This window comes from Pelophylax lessonae, assembly GCF_965119305.1.
Source record: "Pelophylax lessonae genome assembly, chromosome: 5".
In the NCBI taxonomy this organism is placed as follows: Eukaryota; Metazoa; Chordata; class Amphibia; order Anura; family Ranidae; genus Pelophylax; species Pelophylax lessonae.
Window position 1 is genome coordinate 112,194,223 of NC_138772.1, and position 17,494 is coordinate 112,211,716.

A 17,494-nucleotide genomic window follows, 5' to 3' on the forward strand; every position below is an offset into this window, starting at 1 on the left:
TTTACTTGATCATCCTCATCCTGCAGTTGTTCCCATTGCTTATAGGGGTTTAAAGTACATCTGGAGATAAATCAAAACAACAAAAATTGTTAAAAGAGCACTTAGAGTTACTTTAAGGAACCTCAAAGGAACCAGGACACCAAGGTCTATTGCCTGTTGGCTCTGGCCTACCCCCTCCCACCCTTTATAATAATGGGCCTGTAATAAGCCATGATGGGTGGTAGAGAAACTGGAGTCAGTAAAAATAGGAGCTGGTCAGCAGGGTCAGGACAAGGGGTGGGCAGGAGGGACGGCTGCCCTGGGCGCAATGGTTTATTGCAGGGATGGGGGCGCCTTGACCCTAACCCTAAGGGAAGGTGGGGCGCAGTTTGGCATCTTTGCCCTGGGCGCTGGATGACCCTGTCCCGGCACTGCTGGACAGCATCTGCATAATAGAGTGCTCAGATTTTGGGGTCATTGAAGCTCTGTACAAGAAGCTAGAAGTTTAAGGAATAGGTGTCTGGATGCAGGATCTATGCATACAAAGGTCCTATATGTGCCTGTATATGGAGTGCAGATGATTGCTCCTGTTATCCGCAATGTGTGAAATTTCAACAGTGTTTTGTCTACTGTACTTCTTAGGTGCCAAAAGCTTGTATCTGACCATGACTGGATGGCAAAAAGGGTTCCCTGTTTTCAGGATAGAGAAATGTTGAACGATGATAATCATTCGGCATATGTAATATGTATGACAATTTATTTCCCACATTTTTTTTATTTTTTTTTGTATGAACTGAATGCAATATATCACAGTAAATAGGTTAATCAAATATAGTGAACTGACATTTGTGGGCCTTTCTTTTATTGGTGCATACAGTTTAGCATTGGAATCCTCAGTGCACCTAATAGATGTCTGCAGTGAACTAATTATTGCATGTGTTTCACAATGAGAACTGGGTGTCCCAATATGCCCATGAACAATTTTAGACAATTTTAAATTAATATGCCTAAATTATGAGGCTAACACAATTTCCAGTGGCATCCAAGTCCAGTGATGTATGACTGTGGGGGTAGATGCAGCTGCATTATAACCATATCAATCTACGCATATGGTCATCAATTGTGCACTGTTTGACAATCAAGCCAGTGTTTTGTTTTATAGTCAGATCTCTCCTCTCTCCCAATATTGTCTACGATATACAACATATTTTCAGTGGTTTACTTTTAGGCCCTTTTCACACTGGCGGAGTCTGACAGTGGACCTGCCTGCTCAGCTGTGGATCTCTCCGCCGATCGCCACAGAGCAGGTGGATGACAGGTCTGTGTCTGCTCCGCTGATGCACAGCTGACACGTACACAGGCTGCTATCCTCTATGGGCTGTCAGGTGGAAAGGGACCACCTGTCCATTTCCATCAGACTGTCATCCGATCCACTTGTCGGATGGGGAACTAATCTCCATCCATCTATTTTTAGTGGATCAGATGTCGTGGGTGTCAACGGACGTTGACATTTGCCACTCTATAGAGAGCAATGGATGGTCTGATTGGGTCTGCCTGAGAAACTGCCAGACAGACCGGATCGGTCCGTCAGTGTGAAAGGGTCCTTATGTGTACTTCACTTTTCATACGCTGTTACTAAAGTGTTTGAAATTGTCCTCTCATGGACAAACTCTGGCTTAAAAAGTATAAAAACCCAACATTTCAAAATCCTGAAATGTGCCTGCTGTACAATGTACTTGTATGAGAAAGTATCATGTTCTCTTTGTATTGCTTTTTTTCTGTGAGATCCCTGGTGTTCCTGCCAGTCCCTCTGCTTTCCTGTTAAAAATAGTCCACGCTAAGCAGGAAAACACACCATGGTCAGTTCTCTAGCTATGCCGGGAACTCAGCCTGCTCCTCTCTAATGATCTGACTTGTCCTGACACCCCTCACCCAGTGCTGTATTTTGGCCTAGGCCAACAAGGCCCAGGCCTAGGGCGGCACTTTGCAGGGGGGCAGCAACAAAGCCGCCCCCCCTCCACCTGAGACTCTATTGGCCACTGGTTGCTAAAGCCGCCTCTCTCACCCTCTCTCTCTCACACTCACCCCCTCTCTCTCTCTCTCTCACTCCCCTCTCTCCACCCCCTCTCTCTCACCCCCCCTCTTTCATCCCCCCTCTCTCTCTCTCATCTCCCCCCTCTCTCTCCCTCACCCTTCTCTCTCTCCCACTCCCTCTCACCCCCCCCCCTCTTGTGAGATCTCAGGGGTTCATGCTGGGACTTGTAGTCCTTCAATTTTGGAGGGAGTTACATCCGTTAAAAAAGGAGTGGGGCAAATTTACATAAGAAGAGGGGTGCCCAATTTTAATCTTGCCTAGGGCAGCACAAAACCAAAATACACCACTGCCCTCACCCCTGCACAGCCATTCACTGGGAAGCTCAGTGTGCTGCTGTTTCTCCTCCCCCAGCTCTTATGCAGCTGAAAACTGAGGGAACAGAGGGAATGTGATCACTTAACAAAAAAGGAGAAAAAATCTATTTATAATGTTTTTTTATATCCATAGACAAATGCTGTGCCTTTTCATTTTTGTTTTAAACTGAATGGGTTGTCTTAGAAGGTGAGGGTTTACCATAATTTTAGATGTCCAGTTTACTTTTAGAAGTTGCATGTTATTTACAGTCTCTACAGCTATATCATATATAATGTGTTTTGGCGTGCTGATGTGATTGTGTATATATCAGCTTGCATCACAAATATGAAACTATCTAGCATATTAGTACATGGGATGCAACTCTATAGAATTCCAGGGTGGGCTTCTGTTGAAAGTTCCCAGGAGTGGAAAATATATATATATATATATATATATATATATATATATATAGACTACAGAATTTGGGTATTTCATTAACATCTGCTAACAGAGGCTTTTCAGCTCATTGTAAATTCATACAATCTCATAAATGCACATACACATAATTGTTTCAATCATCACAGCTGCCAAATTGTAGTTATAGGTTTATTGGTACTGTTTAGTCCAGTATTACACTGCACATGCAAAGCATTATAGACAGATGCTTGGGCCATCTTTGTTGCTTATAGCTACTGTGTACGCAATAAAGAGGAAACCGGTCAGCTTGTGGATGTTGTAGTTCTTCAGTGCTGACACATGTGGCTTTTGCACGGTCAGCAGCTCTTTCCACGTAACAGTGGTAGAGGACCACAACAGATAAGTAGAACATAATACCTTCCTCAATGACAGGCATGGAAGAATGTCGGAGCAGCACATTCCTAGCCTGCCTATTTATACCGGGAGAATTAAAACAGCCATTCATGTACTGTGTTCACACAAATGTGTTGTGATGTTGTATAGTTTTACACTTTTTAAAAGAAAGGCTAATTTTAGAATAATCCTTATTGTGATTTTGCTGAGACATACATTTTCAACCCTTATAACTTTTTTTTACCTGCTTGGTAAACATGATATTCCTCACTGAGGGCTAGTTCATAACAGATGCAGTCCAGTGCGTTTTTTTTCTGCATCATGAAACAAAGAACAATTCCCCTAGGAGGTGGGACTTTAATTGGCAATGACCCGGACTTGAGTAATGCGTTTTTATCAAAAAATATTTATTATACACATAATGCAAAATATATCACAAACAGAAAGAAAATTGCACAGAACACTTAAAAAACAAATAAGAGGCCTGAAGGGTTACGTCTCAGAAGCTAGGGGTGACTGAGATGTCCAAGGTGGGACCAGATGCGTTTCGGTCAGTCACCTTTCTCAGTGGTCCAACGGAAACATATCTCAGACACATAGAAACATCCGCCATTATCTACTGCTACCCAGATACCCAGGGAGTTTGCCTGTAGGGACCCCCGTTACTCTTTCAATACTTATATGGAACGTACCCCCATTGGGAATCCACACGTAGATTCATATAAGACTACGTCCTCCGTTTTGCTGACTGATCTTTTGGGATCCTTGAGGGAGCCTTGTGGATAGGTGCGGCCACCTTTGCTGTCACTACTACTCTCACCCCACTTCTCCAACTATTGTCTATTTTTGCCTCAAATTGGCCCCTTAATCTGCTATGGCACAATAGCATATAAATATTGATCTGGGGAGTAGGAATACAGCAGCCTCCTGGAAATACAGATCTTCATCTGTTTGCCTTTTAATAATCCTTGTGGCCTCCCCGTCTTCTTCGTCTCACCTAGGATGTTTCTATGTGTCTGAGATATGTTTCCGTTGGACCACTGAGAAAGGCGACTGACCGAAATGCGTCTGGTCCCCCCTCGGACATCTCAGTCACCCCTAGCTTCTGAGACGTAACCCTTCAGGCCACTTATTTGTTTTTTAAGTGTTTTTTAAGTGTTTTGTGCAATTTTCTTTCTGTTTTTGATATATTTCGCATTATGTGTATAATAAATCTTTTTTGATAAAAACGCATTACTCAAGTCCTGGTCATTGTCAATTAAAGTCCCACCTCCTAGGGGAATTGTTCTTTGTTCTATATTACAGGGATGTTGGCAATCCCCAGGGGAACCACTGATTCCGAACCATCTTTTTCCTTATTCTGCATCATAAACGCATGGACAATATTTAACATCTATTCCTAGTTCATCTATTCCTTAGTTCATTCCAGTGCAGTCAACAAAAGTAGAACATGTTGTATTTTTTCTGTTTTGAAACACACCAATGCATCATAACCCATGCGTCCTCGATTGGGATGAGAAAAAAATGTGGGAAAAAACACATTGGAACGCATAAAAAAAATAAAGTGATGCAGAAACGCATTCAGAATGCAGAAATTGTGGTTGGAACCGGCCCTGACTCACCACTGACTGATGGAAAACATTTGTTCTAGACAACAGAACACAGCAGAGTGCAGGTTATTCAAACATTAGTCTTGGATTTTTCTCTTCTAAATATACTTAGTTATGTTTTATGCAAAGCAGTTTTCAGTACCATAGATATGAATATATGAATATTTTAGGGGATTGTTAGAACAAGACATATCTTAAATGAGGTTGGTATGGTGGATAGTGTTATTTTCAAGGCCAATTTTCTTCCCAGAAATCTCAGAACAAAATTACTGTCATTTTGCTGATTCTTTTTACCTTAAAGACTGCTAATACTTTGCAATAGTCTGTAGAAGCAAAATGTGAAATATCTCAATATGCGTGCTAATATGGATACATTTATAATACTTTCAGTATTTGTGAATATTTCCCCCTATGGAATGTAACCTTTTTAGGTCAGTGATGATCCTTAAAGCCAAACTTCATCCTAAAAGGGAAGTTCCACTCATTTGCCTCCCTCCTTCCTCCTCTTTACCATTTGGTACTCTGTTTTTTTGGGGAGGAAGTTGACACCTGCTCTCATTTCTAATAGGATCACCGCATCAGAAGTTTGCAAGGCTTCACAACAGGTTCCCCTTAGTTAAAGCGGAGTTCCGGCCACAAAATCGACAATCGATTTTGTGGCCATCCGCTTGCTTTTCTTCTACTTCTTCCTACCTGAAAAGGAAATGGATAGTTAGGATTTTTTTTTTTTTTTACTTACCTTGTTATTGTAGAAAGAAATACTCATCTTTCTTCCACTTCCTCCCTCGGCGGCCGCGGCCCGTGCCGTCACTTCCGGTTTGCAATGATTCCTGGGAGCTGAACGTCATCGCTCCCAGGAATCAATGCGACGGCACCGGCCCGCTCGTCACTTCCGGTGAAGCTGTGGAGGAATGCGGCGCCGCACCGGAAGTGACGAGAGGGGCCGGTGCAGGCGCATTCTGGGAGAAGAAGACACGGAAGAGGACGCAGAAGAGGATTGCGCTGGCTTCAGCTGCCCACAACAGAGATGGCAACGCTGGAGAAGAAATTTTAAAAGTGAGTATTTCTTCTTGCAGGTAAGTGCGAACCGGGACAGAATAGAGGCTAGCCATTGTGGAATGTACTAGCCCTGACTGTCCCGGGGGTATGTTCATTGAAATTTTTTTTTGTGGTCGGCACTCCGCTTTAAGATGCTAGGGACCTGAAACCCAGTAAAGAACCAAGTCAAGTGAGAACAGCGCTGGACCCCTGAACAGGTAAGTATCCTTATATTAAAAGTCAGAATCTACAGTATTTATAGCATTAATAGCTATTGACTTTAAGGCTTTATGTACACTAGCCTACATTTGCTGCGGGAAAACACAAAGCGCAGCAAAATTGCGATTTTGCATTTTTCCGTGCCTGCGGTTAAAATGTTCCTATCCTGAATACGATTCTTCCATGTTCAGGAGAGGGAGGTTGAAGCTCACCTAAACGTGGTAGCTCCTAAACCCTGCTAAAAGCCTATGTTTACATTGACATAGGCTTTTTTGGAGTTGAGTTTAGTAGCTTTTGGCAAATAAACCCCAAAAGCTCCTAAACTCAAGTTTAGGAGCTGCTAGTTTAGGATAAAGCCTACATTGTTTAGGGGAAGACTAAGGCCCCTTTCACACATGGGAGTCCGTCGGCGGACTCCGTTTTTCTCAGAGTGGGATCGATCCGCCGATCCCCCCGCTGAGCAGGCGAATGGCAGCTCTGTCTCCGCGCTGTGTGCGGAGACAGAGCTGTCAGGTCCCCGCTGTTCTCTATGGGGGAATCGGATGAAAACGGACCGCCTGTCCGTTCTCATCGGATCCAATCCGCTGGACGGATGGAAAATAGGGTTTCCATCCGTCCAGATTTGACAGACCGGATTGGATGTCAGCGAACATGTCTCCGCTGACATCCGATGCCCCATAGAGATGCATGGGGCATCTGTTCAGATCCGCCTGAAAAACTGACAGGCGGATCTGAACGGCCAGCTAGTGTGAAAGGGGCCTAAATCTTCTCTTTAAGCTCATCTTTAAGTAAAAAATCCCAAAATAAATGCAGATCTTGCATTGTCCTTTGTAGTTGCTATTAAAAATGGCATTATGTGAGACAGATAGCCATTGGCTGGCACTGCTTTAGAAGCCAATCAAGCCTTATGCCCTGCAATCTACGGCTTTCAATCACTACACATAGAAAACTGTGAGGTTGAGCTTGTACTAGAGATAGTATAATGGTTCAAATTTGTATCACTGATTGCCAATACACTGCTAATGTAGCAGTTACTAGTTATTAACCATGGTCAATTTTAGTAGAACAAATAAAAAGCTAAGGGACTTTTTTGTAGTTTTTAATAATTTTTCTTTATTCTTCATTATGGGCACTTCGATTTATTGAGGCACTGTGGGTTTAGTTGTAGGAGTAAAAGGGAGAATTGTGTGGACTGGTGGAGATAGTGGATTGATAGTGGTGTCTTTTCCTAGGCTTGAAGGGTACTATGGAATATTTGATTTTGATGGGCATCTGAGCATTTTAGTAATCACAGTAAGCCTTAATATCAATCCTTGCCTTTGGTTTGTAGTATGTGGCCAGGATACTGACCCTACCCTGACTAACAGCAGCTAAAGACATACTTGCTGTCTGGTTGTTATCTCCTTATTTTGAGGGCAGTTGTATATCTGTTCCATCATTTTGTATTTTTCCACTAATTACGTATTGCTTTATAAGGTTATACACCTGGAATTCTTATGACTTCCTTTCATTTTCTACATTATAGATTTTTAGACAGATATGAATAAAAGTGAAGTTTTAGGTCATAGTGGGATTGGTGCGTGGGTATACCGCAGTTTTAGTAGATGCAAAAAGCACCAGGCCTTATTAATGTGCTTAATCATCCTCTTTACAAAGTATTGTTTTGGCACATGATATTGCTTGGAACAGAAAGATATTGATAAATTTGAACAAGTCCGGGGACGAGTAACAAAAATGATGAAAGGTTTGGGGGATAAAACATATACAGTGCAACTTAAGGAACTTAATATGTACAGTTTGGAGGAAAGAAGGGAAAGGAGAGACATATATATATATATAAATGGGCAGACTCAACTGACTACTCTGTGAAAGAAAGCTGATCAATTTACCAATCATGTGCAATTTTATTTTTTACATTTATCTGCACATGATTGGGGAGTTCATAATAAACATAGTTCAATGGTAAAGTGAAAAATGTACTCCTTTAGTAAACCTGTCCTGTATTTGAAATTGTCGCTTATCACAGTGGGCTATCATATATTGACCTACTTATTATGTCATTACCTTATAGAAATCATTGACTCATCAGTAACGGCTTTTAAACAGAGAGGCTTTGAATCCCTCTCTAATGAGAACAAACCAAGAAAAAAAAAAAAAAGAAAACATAAGGCTTTTGATATAATGAGTCCTGGATTAATAAATAATTACTCTTGGTTATGTGTAACTCTACCAAGGTATAAATCACAGTGGGACAGAGGTGACCTCAAATCCTAGGAACGTAGACTAGTCTTCTTAATCGGATCTTTTATTTAATCAGATTCTGCTTTGTTTACTGAAGAATTTAGGGATATGTGGGAACAATAAAGTTAATAATTAAATAAAGCATTAAGATACTTCGCACTTATTGATTTAACTCAAGTTGAACTGTATTTTTAAGGGCTCATTGACACCAAGAACTGCAGGAGCTGCGTGTTCCTGTGCGATTTACATGCGTTTCTGTGCAGTGCAATTTCACCCTATTAATTCTGAATAGGCTGAAATCCCACCACAACACGCCAAAAGTAGTGCATGAGCTATTTTTGGAAACACACTGCAACCGGATTGCATTGTACATTGGTACCACACGATTCGGTGTGGGCAAATGCACTGCGTTTGCAACTGACACCCACTGCAGATCGCAAGAGCAGTGTGACTTAAATGCCGTGTCGGAAACTGGCACAGAACGCATGTTTCAGATACGTCATTCTAGTGTGAATGGGCCCTTACAGTCTAGGGTACAAAATACAGTTTTTTCCAACACCTTTTTCACTTTCTACTAGCAGACTAGCAGGCATACTGGGACATGTAGTTCTAAAGCTTTTACATGCAAGGTTCTGCGGTTACCTGTCATCCTATGAGACATGTTAAAAGTGGTTGTTAAGTAAAAAAAAATATTCACTGCCAGCCCCTCTGCTTTATCAAGCCATAACACACTGTGTACATGCCTGTAATTACCTTATCTAAGATCTCTTCTGGCTGGTCATGTGATCTCCGGCCGCTCACCTCCTCCAATCTAAGGGCTATAGCGGGAGGGGCCGAGATCCCTCTGACGTCAGCCGGGGAGGTCACGTGGCCGCTATGCTCTCCGTTCAGCCCCTCTCGCTGTAGCTCTTAGATCGGAGGACGAGGTCACATGACCAGCCAGAACAGATTGAAGATAAGGTAATTACAGGCATTTACACTAACATGTACACAGTGTGTTATGGCTTGATAAAAGAGAGGGGTTGGCTGTAATCTATATTTACCTTTACTGCGAGCTACTAATAAAGGCAGGAGAGGTGCAGATACAGCTCACCACACAGGAGCTAACAGGCAGGGAGAGGGAGGAGAGCAGAGAGCAGCGGGGTGGCAGAGGCACGTAAACTGACCACGGTAATTAGGGATCAGCAGCCATGATAACTGTTGTCAGCAAACAGAGGAGGACACAGGAACAGGCAGGATAAGACAGTTTTTTACAGCTTAGAAAAGGGCAGATTAGACATCACAAGCACTATGCTGTTTAATCTGCTATAAGGGAACAGTGTCTCTCTTTTTTTTTTTTAAGGTTACAACCATTTTAAGACTGATATTCCTTTATGCTCTTCATTCATTTCACTACACGCCCAGCCAGGCCATCTTCCTTTCTATTTAGGCTGGGCTAATTTCCTTAGAGACCCCAAGATTCTGAGTTTCTTAGTGTCTGACTTTCAGAGCTCCAAGATTATAGGTTTCCTAGTGTTCCTATAGCTGGACCTTCCAACCTCCCTCCTGTTCCCAGTGCCTTTACAAGTGTCTCCCACTTCCTTCCAGTGTGATCCCAGTGTTCCTAGAGTCATCCAGCTTATTTCCATTGACTCTCTGTGTGCTCCCTACCTGCAGCCTGTATTCCTGCACCTGTTGTATCTTCTGAAGCGTTTTGAGCAGTGTATTTGTGCTTCTGAATTAAAACCTTGTGTATCTATGCCAGCTCCCAGCTTTCCTGAACCTTTGTGATCCTCTGAGAGTTGCAGCCTTATCGTTTGTTACTAGCAACTGTGCATTTCTAGTCTGCAACATGCTTAGTGTCTGTCTGGGTGTTCCTGGTTCGCTTCCTGCTCTGTGTCGTCATGTATTACTGCCTACTTCTAGTGATTCCTGTGTGTCTCTGTAGTACTATCCACTTCTAGTCATCCTGTGCGTCTCCTTGCAATACTGCCCTTACCCAGTACCTCTGTGTGTTTCTGTGCACTCCTGCCAGGTTGGGCTGTACTACATACTGGCCTGTAATCCCAGTGTCTCAGTGCTGTGAAGGGCTCTTACCTGTATATAAGCCCTTAGGTCCCAATAGATGCCTGCTTGGAGAAGTTAGAGTGCTGCAATCTGGGATTCATTTGCAGCAAAACCCATCTACATCTTCTGAAGTTCCGGTGAAGACAAGGAAGCTTCTTAGACTCTGTTCCTCACCTCTTCTAAGGGCTCTCACCTTTTCTTTATGGTGCCAGTGGATATGCTGACCTGCCCACCTTGGACTCCTTGTGCACTTCAACAGTATCCAGCACACCAATGTCCTCTTGGATCCCTGTACACCTCCGGGTTCCTAGTACATCCTTTAACCCCTGTGTTTCAATGAGTTCCAGTATCTCACTCCCTCCCAAGTACCTCTGCACTTTTGTTTCCCTGGATGTCCAGAACCCCTTTGCTGCAAGCGACTTATGCTAGTACTGCCTGCAAGTCCAGCATTCTAGTGCTCAAGATGCCCCTGGTCACCTGCCTATCTCGATGATCCTGAGCCATATGCTCCCCATATCTAGAAGGAGGAGGAAATTCCCAAGTGGTTCAACAAAGCATAATGTAATGGTGGGGGAGTGCATTCATTGAAGGTGAGCAGCAGCAAGTGGGGGAGTTTTTTTTATTTCACGAAAACCTATCACTTTGCTCTGAGTGGGTAAACTGACGGTACCCTCAGGCCATTTTTGTCATAGATACCTCAAACTATAAAAATTCTGCTGAAAAGTAAGTGAAATGGAGTATAAATTTTACACATGCACTATTGGAGTGACTCTGGGTATGATCCCGATATGTATAGTAAGGGGGATTTAAAAAAGGTTTTGGGACTTTAAATATACCCCTAGTGTTACTCATGTATGATTCAACAGAACATATAAGTTATTAAAAGACACAATTTTATTAAAGACAGTTTAAAACCAAATAGACAATAGATACATCAAAAAGGCAAGCAATCTGTGTCCTTCAAATGAAGTCTAGGCTCAGTTTGAGGTGGAAAGTCTGACCTGCTGTTTGTCCAGCCAAAGATTAATTTACTTATCTTACCCATTCCATGTAATTAGGACCCTGGACTATAACTGCACACCAGCTCATGTGTCATTATCTATCCATCTATGATAAGTCTTGTTATACCTGAAGGGTTTCACATGTACTGTCACTTTAAGGCTGGCTCCACCCAGGAGTGATGTCAAGGGGCAGAGTGGCCATCTTTAGACACATGTATTGTTGTATTGATATGCAGAGCTGTCCTGTAATGCTGTACAGAGAGTCCTGAATAAACAACCGTTGTTCCAGACCAGAGTCCTGTGTCTCGCAGAACACGGAGAATATAACAGTGGCGACGAGGATGGGATTTACAAGGTTACTATCCGTGTGAGAAAAGAAAAGAAGAAAAAAACTCTGGATTGTCAGGAATACAAACACCCACAGAGCCCAGCAGGAAAATGTCATTGATCGGGACATTAAGTGAATTTGATGGAGAACAGACAACCTGGAGTTCCTGGATTGAAAGACTAGAACAATATTTCTGTGCAAATGCCATCCCAGACGACAGGCAAGTAGCAGTATTTCTGACACTGGTTGGTGCTAGGACATATGACACTCTTAGGGATCTCCTTTTCCCTGAAAAACCAGCAACTAAGACTTTGGCAGAGCTCCTGACACTGTTAGGGAATCACTTCCAGCCTAAACCACTAGAGATTGCAGAAAGATTCAGGTTCTATCAGCGGCAGCAGCAGCCAGGTGAAGATATTAAGGCTTATGTGCTCGCCCTTCGCAGACTAGCCTCAACCTGTTCTTTTGGGGAGTACTTACCAACTGCACTGAGGGATAATTTTGTCATGGGACTGAATAGTGAGTCTAGCCAAAAGAGACTGTTAACAGAGAAAGACCTTACCCTTACAAAGGCAATTGAGATAGCTTCAGTGATGGAAATGGCTGTGAAAGATACAGAGGCATTGAACCCCCAGAGTAGAAGGGGAGAGGTTAAAGAGGAAGTTTTCAGAACAGCAGTCAAGCAAACTGCAGCTAACTGTAAATATAGAACCTCACCAGCCCGGACGTCAGCTTGCTACCGTTGTGGGAATACAGACCATGATCACAAAGTCTGCCGGTTTAAGGATCAGCTCTGTCATAATTGTGGTAAGGCAGGCCATCTGAAACAAATCTGCCGTAGTAAGAAAGTGCGAAATAAACAACCTCTGAACACCAGGACAAAGGCATATATGGTGGGAAGATATACATCGTCATCGGAATCAGAGGATGAGGAAGTGCTCCACAGATTGGACATACATCATATGCATTCAGCACCCTCAGCAATGACTGTAGAGGTAACCGTGGAAGGAAAGAAACTCAAGATGGATGTAGACACAGGAGCAGCAGTTTCAGTTATCACCCAGAAACAATGGAGAAAACTTCTGATCCGAACAACTGTCCGTCCAACACCAATCAAACTGCAGACATATTCAAAGCAGATACTCCACCCACTGGGGTACGTGAAAGTACAGGTATCCTACAAGGGTCAGACGAAAAGAATGCCATTGTATATCCTAGAACATGGGGGACCCCCTCTTTTTGGGAGAGACTGGATTGCTCACTTTGGCATGCCAGACATCGCCATTAACCCCTGCAACACCGTGACCATCCCATCAGGGGATGAAGAGGGATGGGTGAAGTCCCTGAAACAGCGATTCCCACAAGTCTTTGATAACCATTTGGGAAAAATAAAGCATGACTGTGTGAGACTCAGGCTGAAACCCAATGCCCAGCCTAGGTTCTTCAAAGCTCAGACGGTACCTTTCAAACTCCGAGCAGGTGTGGAAGCTGAACTAAGCCGGCTGGAGGAACAAGGTGTCATCTCAAAGGTAGAGCACAGCGAGTGGGCATCACCAGTTGTACCAGTAAAGAAAGCGAATGGGGACTTACACATTTGTGGCGATTTCCGCATGGCACTAAATTCTCAACTGGAGATAGACCAGTATCCCCTACCCAGAGTAGATGACATTTTTGCCTCTCTTGCAGGAGGTCAAAAGTTCACCAAGCTTGATCTCAGGCAAGCATATTTACAGTTTGAGGTCCACCCTTCGTCCCGTAAGTTTCTAACCATCAACACTCACAAGGGACTGTATGAATACAATCGGATGGTGTTTGGGGTAGCCTCCGCCCCAGCCATTTGGCAACGCAAAATGGATGAGATTTTGGCGGACATTCCTTTCACACAGTGCCTGTTAGATGACATGCTCATCACGGGCCTGACGGACCAGGAACACAAGCATAACGTGGAGCTTGTGTTGGCGAGACTGCAAGAGCAGGGTCTAAAAGTGAACTTGGCGAAATGCCAATTCATGGTACCTAAATTGGAGTTTTGTGGCCACCTTGTGGATGCAGAGGGTATACACACCACGAAAGCCAAAGTTGATGCTTTAGTAAAAGCTCCAGCCCCGACCAACGTCCAGCAGCTGCGATCATACCTGGGCTTGCTGAACTATTACCACAAATTCCTGCCGGATCTAGCACACACTTTGTTTCCATTAAACAAGCTTTTGGAGAAACACTCCAGATGGAACTGGTCGGCTGCATGTCAACGTGCTTTTGAAGTTTCTAAGCGAAAGCTGTTGGCGTCATGCATGCTCGTGCACTATGACCTCCAAAGGCCTCTCACCTTGGCTTGTGATGCCTCACCCTATGGTCTAGGGGCTGTACTATCTCACGTTTTGCCAGATGGGTCAGAGAAACCAGTGGCATTCGCCTCCAGGTCCTTGACAAAAGCAGAAAGCAATTACTCTCACATTGACAAAGAGGCTCTGGCGCTCATATGGGCAATTAAGAAGTTTCATCTTTACCTGAATGGTAGGGAATTCACCATACTGACTGATCATAAACCACTCCTTCAGATCTTTAGCCCTGACAAAGGCATCTCCCAGACGACTGCGGCCCATCTTCAACGCTATGCCCTATTCTTGGGAGCATATAGCTACAAAATCCAGTATCGCAGCCATGATGCCAATGCTAATGCAGACGCCATGTCCCGTCTGACAAGGACATTAACAGACTCTTCTCCACCTGTCAAGAGTTGTCGTTACACCAGCCTGTCCTTTCTGTCTTCCGGGGGAAGTAGCAGCCCATACAGCCAAGGATACCTTCCTTAAGACAATACTTTCCTGGGTACGGTACGGTTGGCCTGCAACTGTCACACAGGATTATGAACCTTACTTCCGTAGGCGTCTGGAATTAACTGTGTCTGGCAACTGTGTTTTATGGGGAGACTGAGTGATCGTTCCACAGACCCTCCGGAGACACATTCTGGACTTGCTACATACTGGTCATCCTGGAGGCACACGTATGAAACAAAAGGCCCGAGGCTATGTGTGGTGGCCGAACCTCGACTCTGATATCACGACATATGTGAATGCGTGTGCTGGATGTGCACAAACTGCAAGAGACCCTCCTCGAGGGTGCGTCCAGCCCTGGACTTGGCCCACGGTTCCCTGGTTTCGCCTACACTTGGACTTTGCAGGCCCGATCAGAGGACACACCTTTTTGATCATTATTGATGCCCATTCAAAGTGGCCTGAGGTCATTCCTGTTACCCAGCCAACGACTAAGGCGACGATTTCCATACTGTTACATCTCGCTGCTACGTTTGGATACCCCAGAGAAACTGTCACAGACAACGGTGCACAATTCACAAGCCAGGAGTTTCAGGGTTTCCTGACTGCCCACAACATCAAACACAAGTTGACCGCACCTTACCACCCGGCTACAAATGGTCAAGCAGAAAGGTTTGTACAGACCTTCAAACGCTATTTCAAAGCTACTGTGGCTACAAGTAAACAACAGTCCCTGTCACCCCAGCAGCTGGACTCCTTCCTTTCTGCTTACAGAACCACACCACATGCAACCACTGGGTAAACTCCAGCTGAACTTCTTTTGGGTCGGTAGCCATGGACTGTTTTGGATATGCTCCGCCCTCAAACGGTCCAGGAACATGTACGGCAGTCCCAAGACAAGAGGGTCGAACACGACGAGATTCCCCGGTTTACAGTCCAGCAAAAGGTATGGGCCCGATCTTATGGCGCTTCCAACACTCGTTGGCTTCCTGCTATCGTCGCAGAGACTTTGGGACCCAAAATGTATAGGGTCTGCCTGGAAGATGGTTCCATTTGCAGAAGGCATGCGGACCAATTGCGTCCTCGTTCTCAGCTGCCCGACTCCCTGACATCGGCTGCACCTCCAGTGTCTCAAGGATCTGCTCCTACCGGATCAGGAGGCATTGAGACTGATGCTTGGGAGGACTCTGAACTTTTGAACTCAGCTCCAACAGAGCCCTCCAGCCCTCTTCCAGAGGTCTGCTCACCCTCTGAGCTAGGGGATCCCCTCTTGGCCCCGCCGGTGTCCATTCCGGCCAGCCCTGCTTCCTCCGGCCCCGAGTCGCTGGGTGCCCGTCCTCAACGACACTGTCGCCCTCCTGACCGGTTTCAAATGCAAGACCGGTTACGAGACTTTCGACGGGCCCGCCGAAAGTGATCCGCTGCCATTTTCTCCCCGTAGAGTCCCTGGAAGTTGTTCTCACATCCGGACGTGGAAGAAGCCATGTAAATCTCCTGAGTTGGAGGACTGTATTGGACAATTATGAGTTACTGTTTTATGCCTGTTCTTGTTTTGTTTTGTTTTGTTTGTTTTTTTTTTGTTTTTTTTTAGGTATGGATGGAAGGTGTTATACCTGAAGGGTTTCACATGTACTGTCACTTTAAGGCTGGCTCCACCCAGGAGTGATGACAAGGGTCAAGGGGCAGAGTGGTCATCTTTAGACACATGTAGAGATGTATTGATATGCAGAGCTGTCCTGTAATGCTGTACAGAGAGTCCTGAATAAACAACCGTTGTTCCAGTCCAGAGTCCTTTGTCTCTCAGAACACGGAGAATATAACAAGTCTTAGTCTCCATTCACACTAGTATGACTTGTCAGGCGACTTGGTCAGCCTGACAAGTCGTGCACCGTCGTGGTCCATAGTGTAGTACAGGAACGGTTCTAATAGGAGCGACACAAGCCGCTCTGACTTAGAAAAAGGGTCCTGTACTACTTCGGGGTGACCTGGAGCAACTTGCATAGACTTGAATAGACATTCATTCTCTGAAGTCCGTGCAAGTCATGCCGAAGTCGCGCTGCACGCGACTTCACAGGTCACCCTTGAAGTCATGCCGCTTCAATGTGAATGCGGCCTAGACTGTTGGACTGTTTTTTGGTGCATACACTATGTGGATGTCCTTCCATTGGCAGGCAGGCATGGAAAGCTTTTGACTCTTCCCCAAATACCTCTGCATCTTGCCCTTATCCTTTTTAGGATTTGTTTTTATAAATGTGAACAAGCTCTCTGAACATACAAAAACCTTGGCGGGTCCAGAAGAAGCAGTATATCCGCAAAACCCATAGACCTCATTTGAAGGACACAGATTGCTTGCCTTTGTAAGGTATCTAATGTCTATATGTTTTTTTTTAAATTAAATTTAATAGAATTGTGTCTTTTATTAACCACTTACGGGCCACCGACTGTGTATTTATGTCACTATTTATGTCCCTGGAGGACCGGAGGGACGTCATACGTTGCTTCCTTCCAAAGACCCCATTTTTTTCCATGATGAAAAAAATACTTTTTTTTTTTTTTGCTTTTTAGTGTATATGTGAGATCTGACAAGAAGCTCACTACACAAGTCGCTCCCACATATGTAAACGGTGCTCAAACCACACATGTGAGCTATCGCCATGATCGTTAGAGCGAGAGCAATAAACAGCCCCAGACTCCCTCTATAACTTTAAACTAGTAACCTGTAGACATTTTAAAAGCCTATGGAGATTTTTAAGTAACAATGTTTGTCGCCATTCCACGAGCATGCGCAATTTTGAATCATGACATGTTGGATATCTAGTTACTCTTAACATTATCTTTCAAATTATAGAAAATAAATTGGGTTAACTTTACTGTTTAGTTTTTTTTTTTTTAAATGCAGTGAAATGTATTTTTTCCAAAAAAATTGCGTTTGAAAGACCGCTTCACAAATATTGCATGACAAAAAATATTGCAACGACCGCCATATTTTTCTCCAGAGTCTTTTCTAAAAAAAAAAAAAAAAAATATATATATATATATATATATATATTGTTTGGGGA

The 17,494-nt window shown here is 44.0% G+C and overlaps 1 protein-coding gene across 1 annotated transcript in view; it reads left to right on the forward strand.

Moving 5' to 3' along the window:
- Positions 1 to 17,494, forward strand: part of PRKAG2 (protein kinase AMP-activated non-catalytic subunit gamma 2) — a 552,351-nt gene that overhangs the window by 205,793 nt on the left and 329,064 nt on the right. The gene's annotated exons all lie outside the window — the stretch shown is intronic.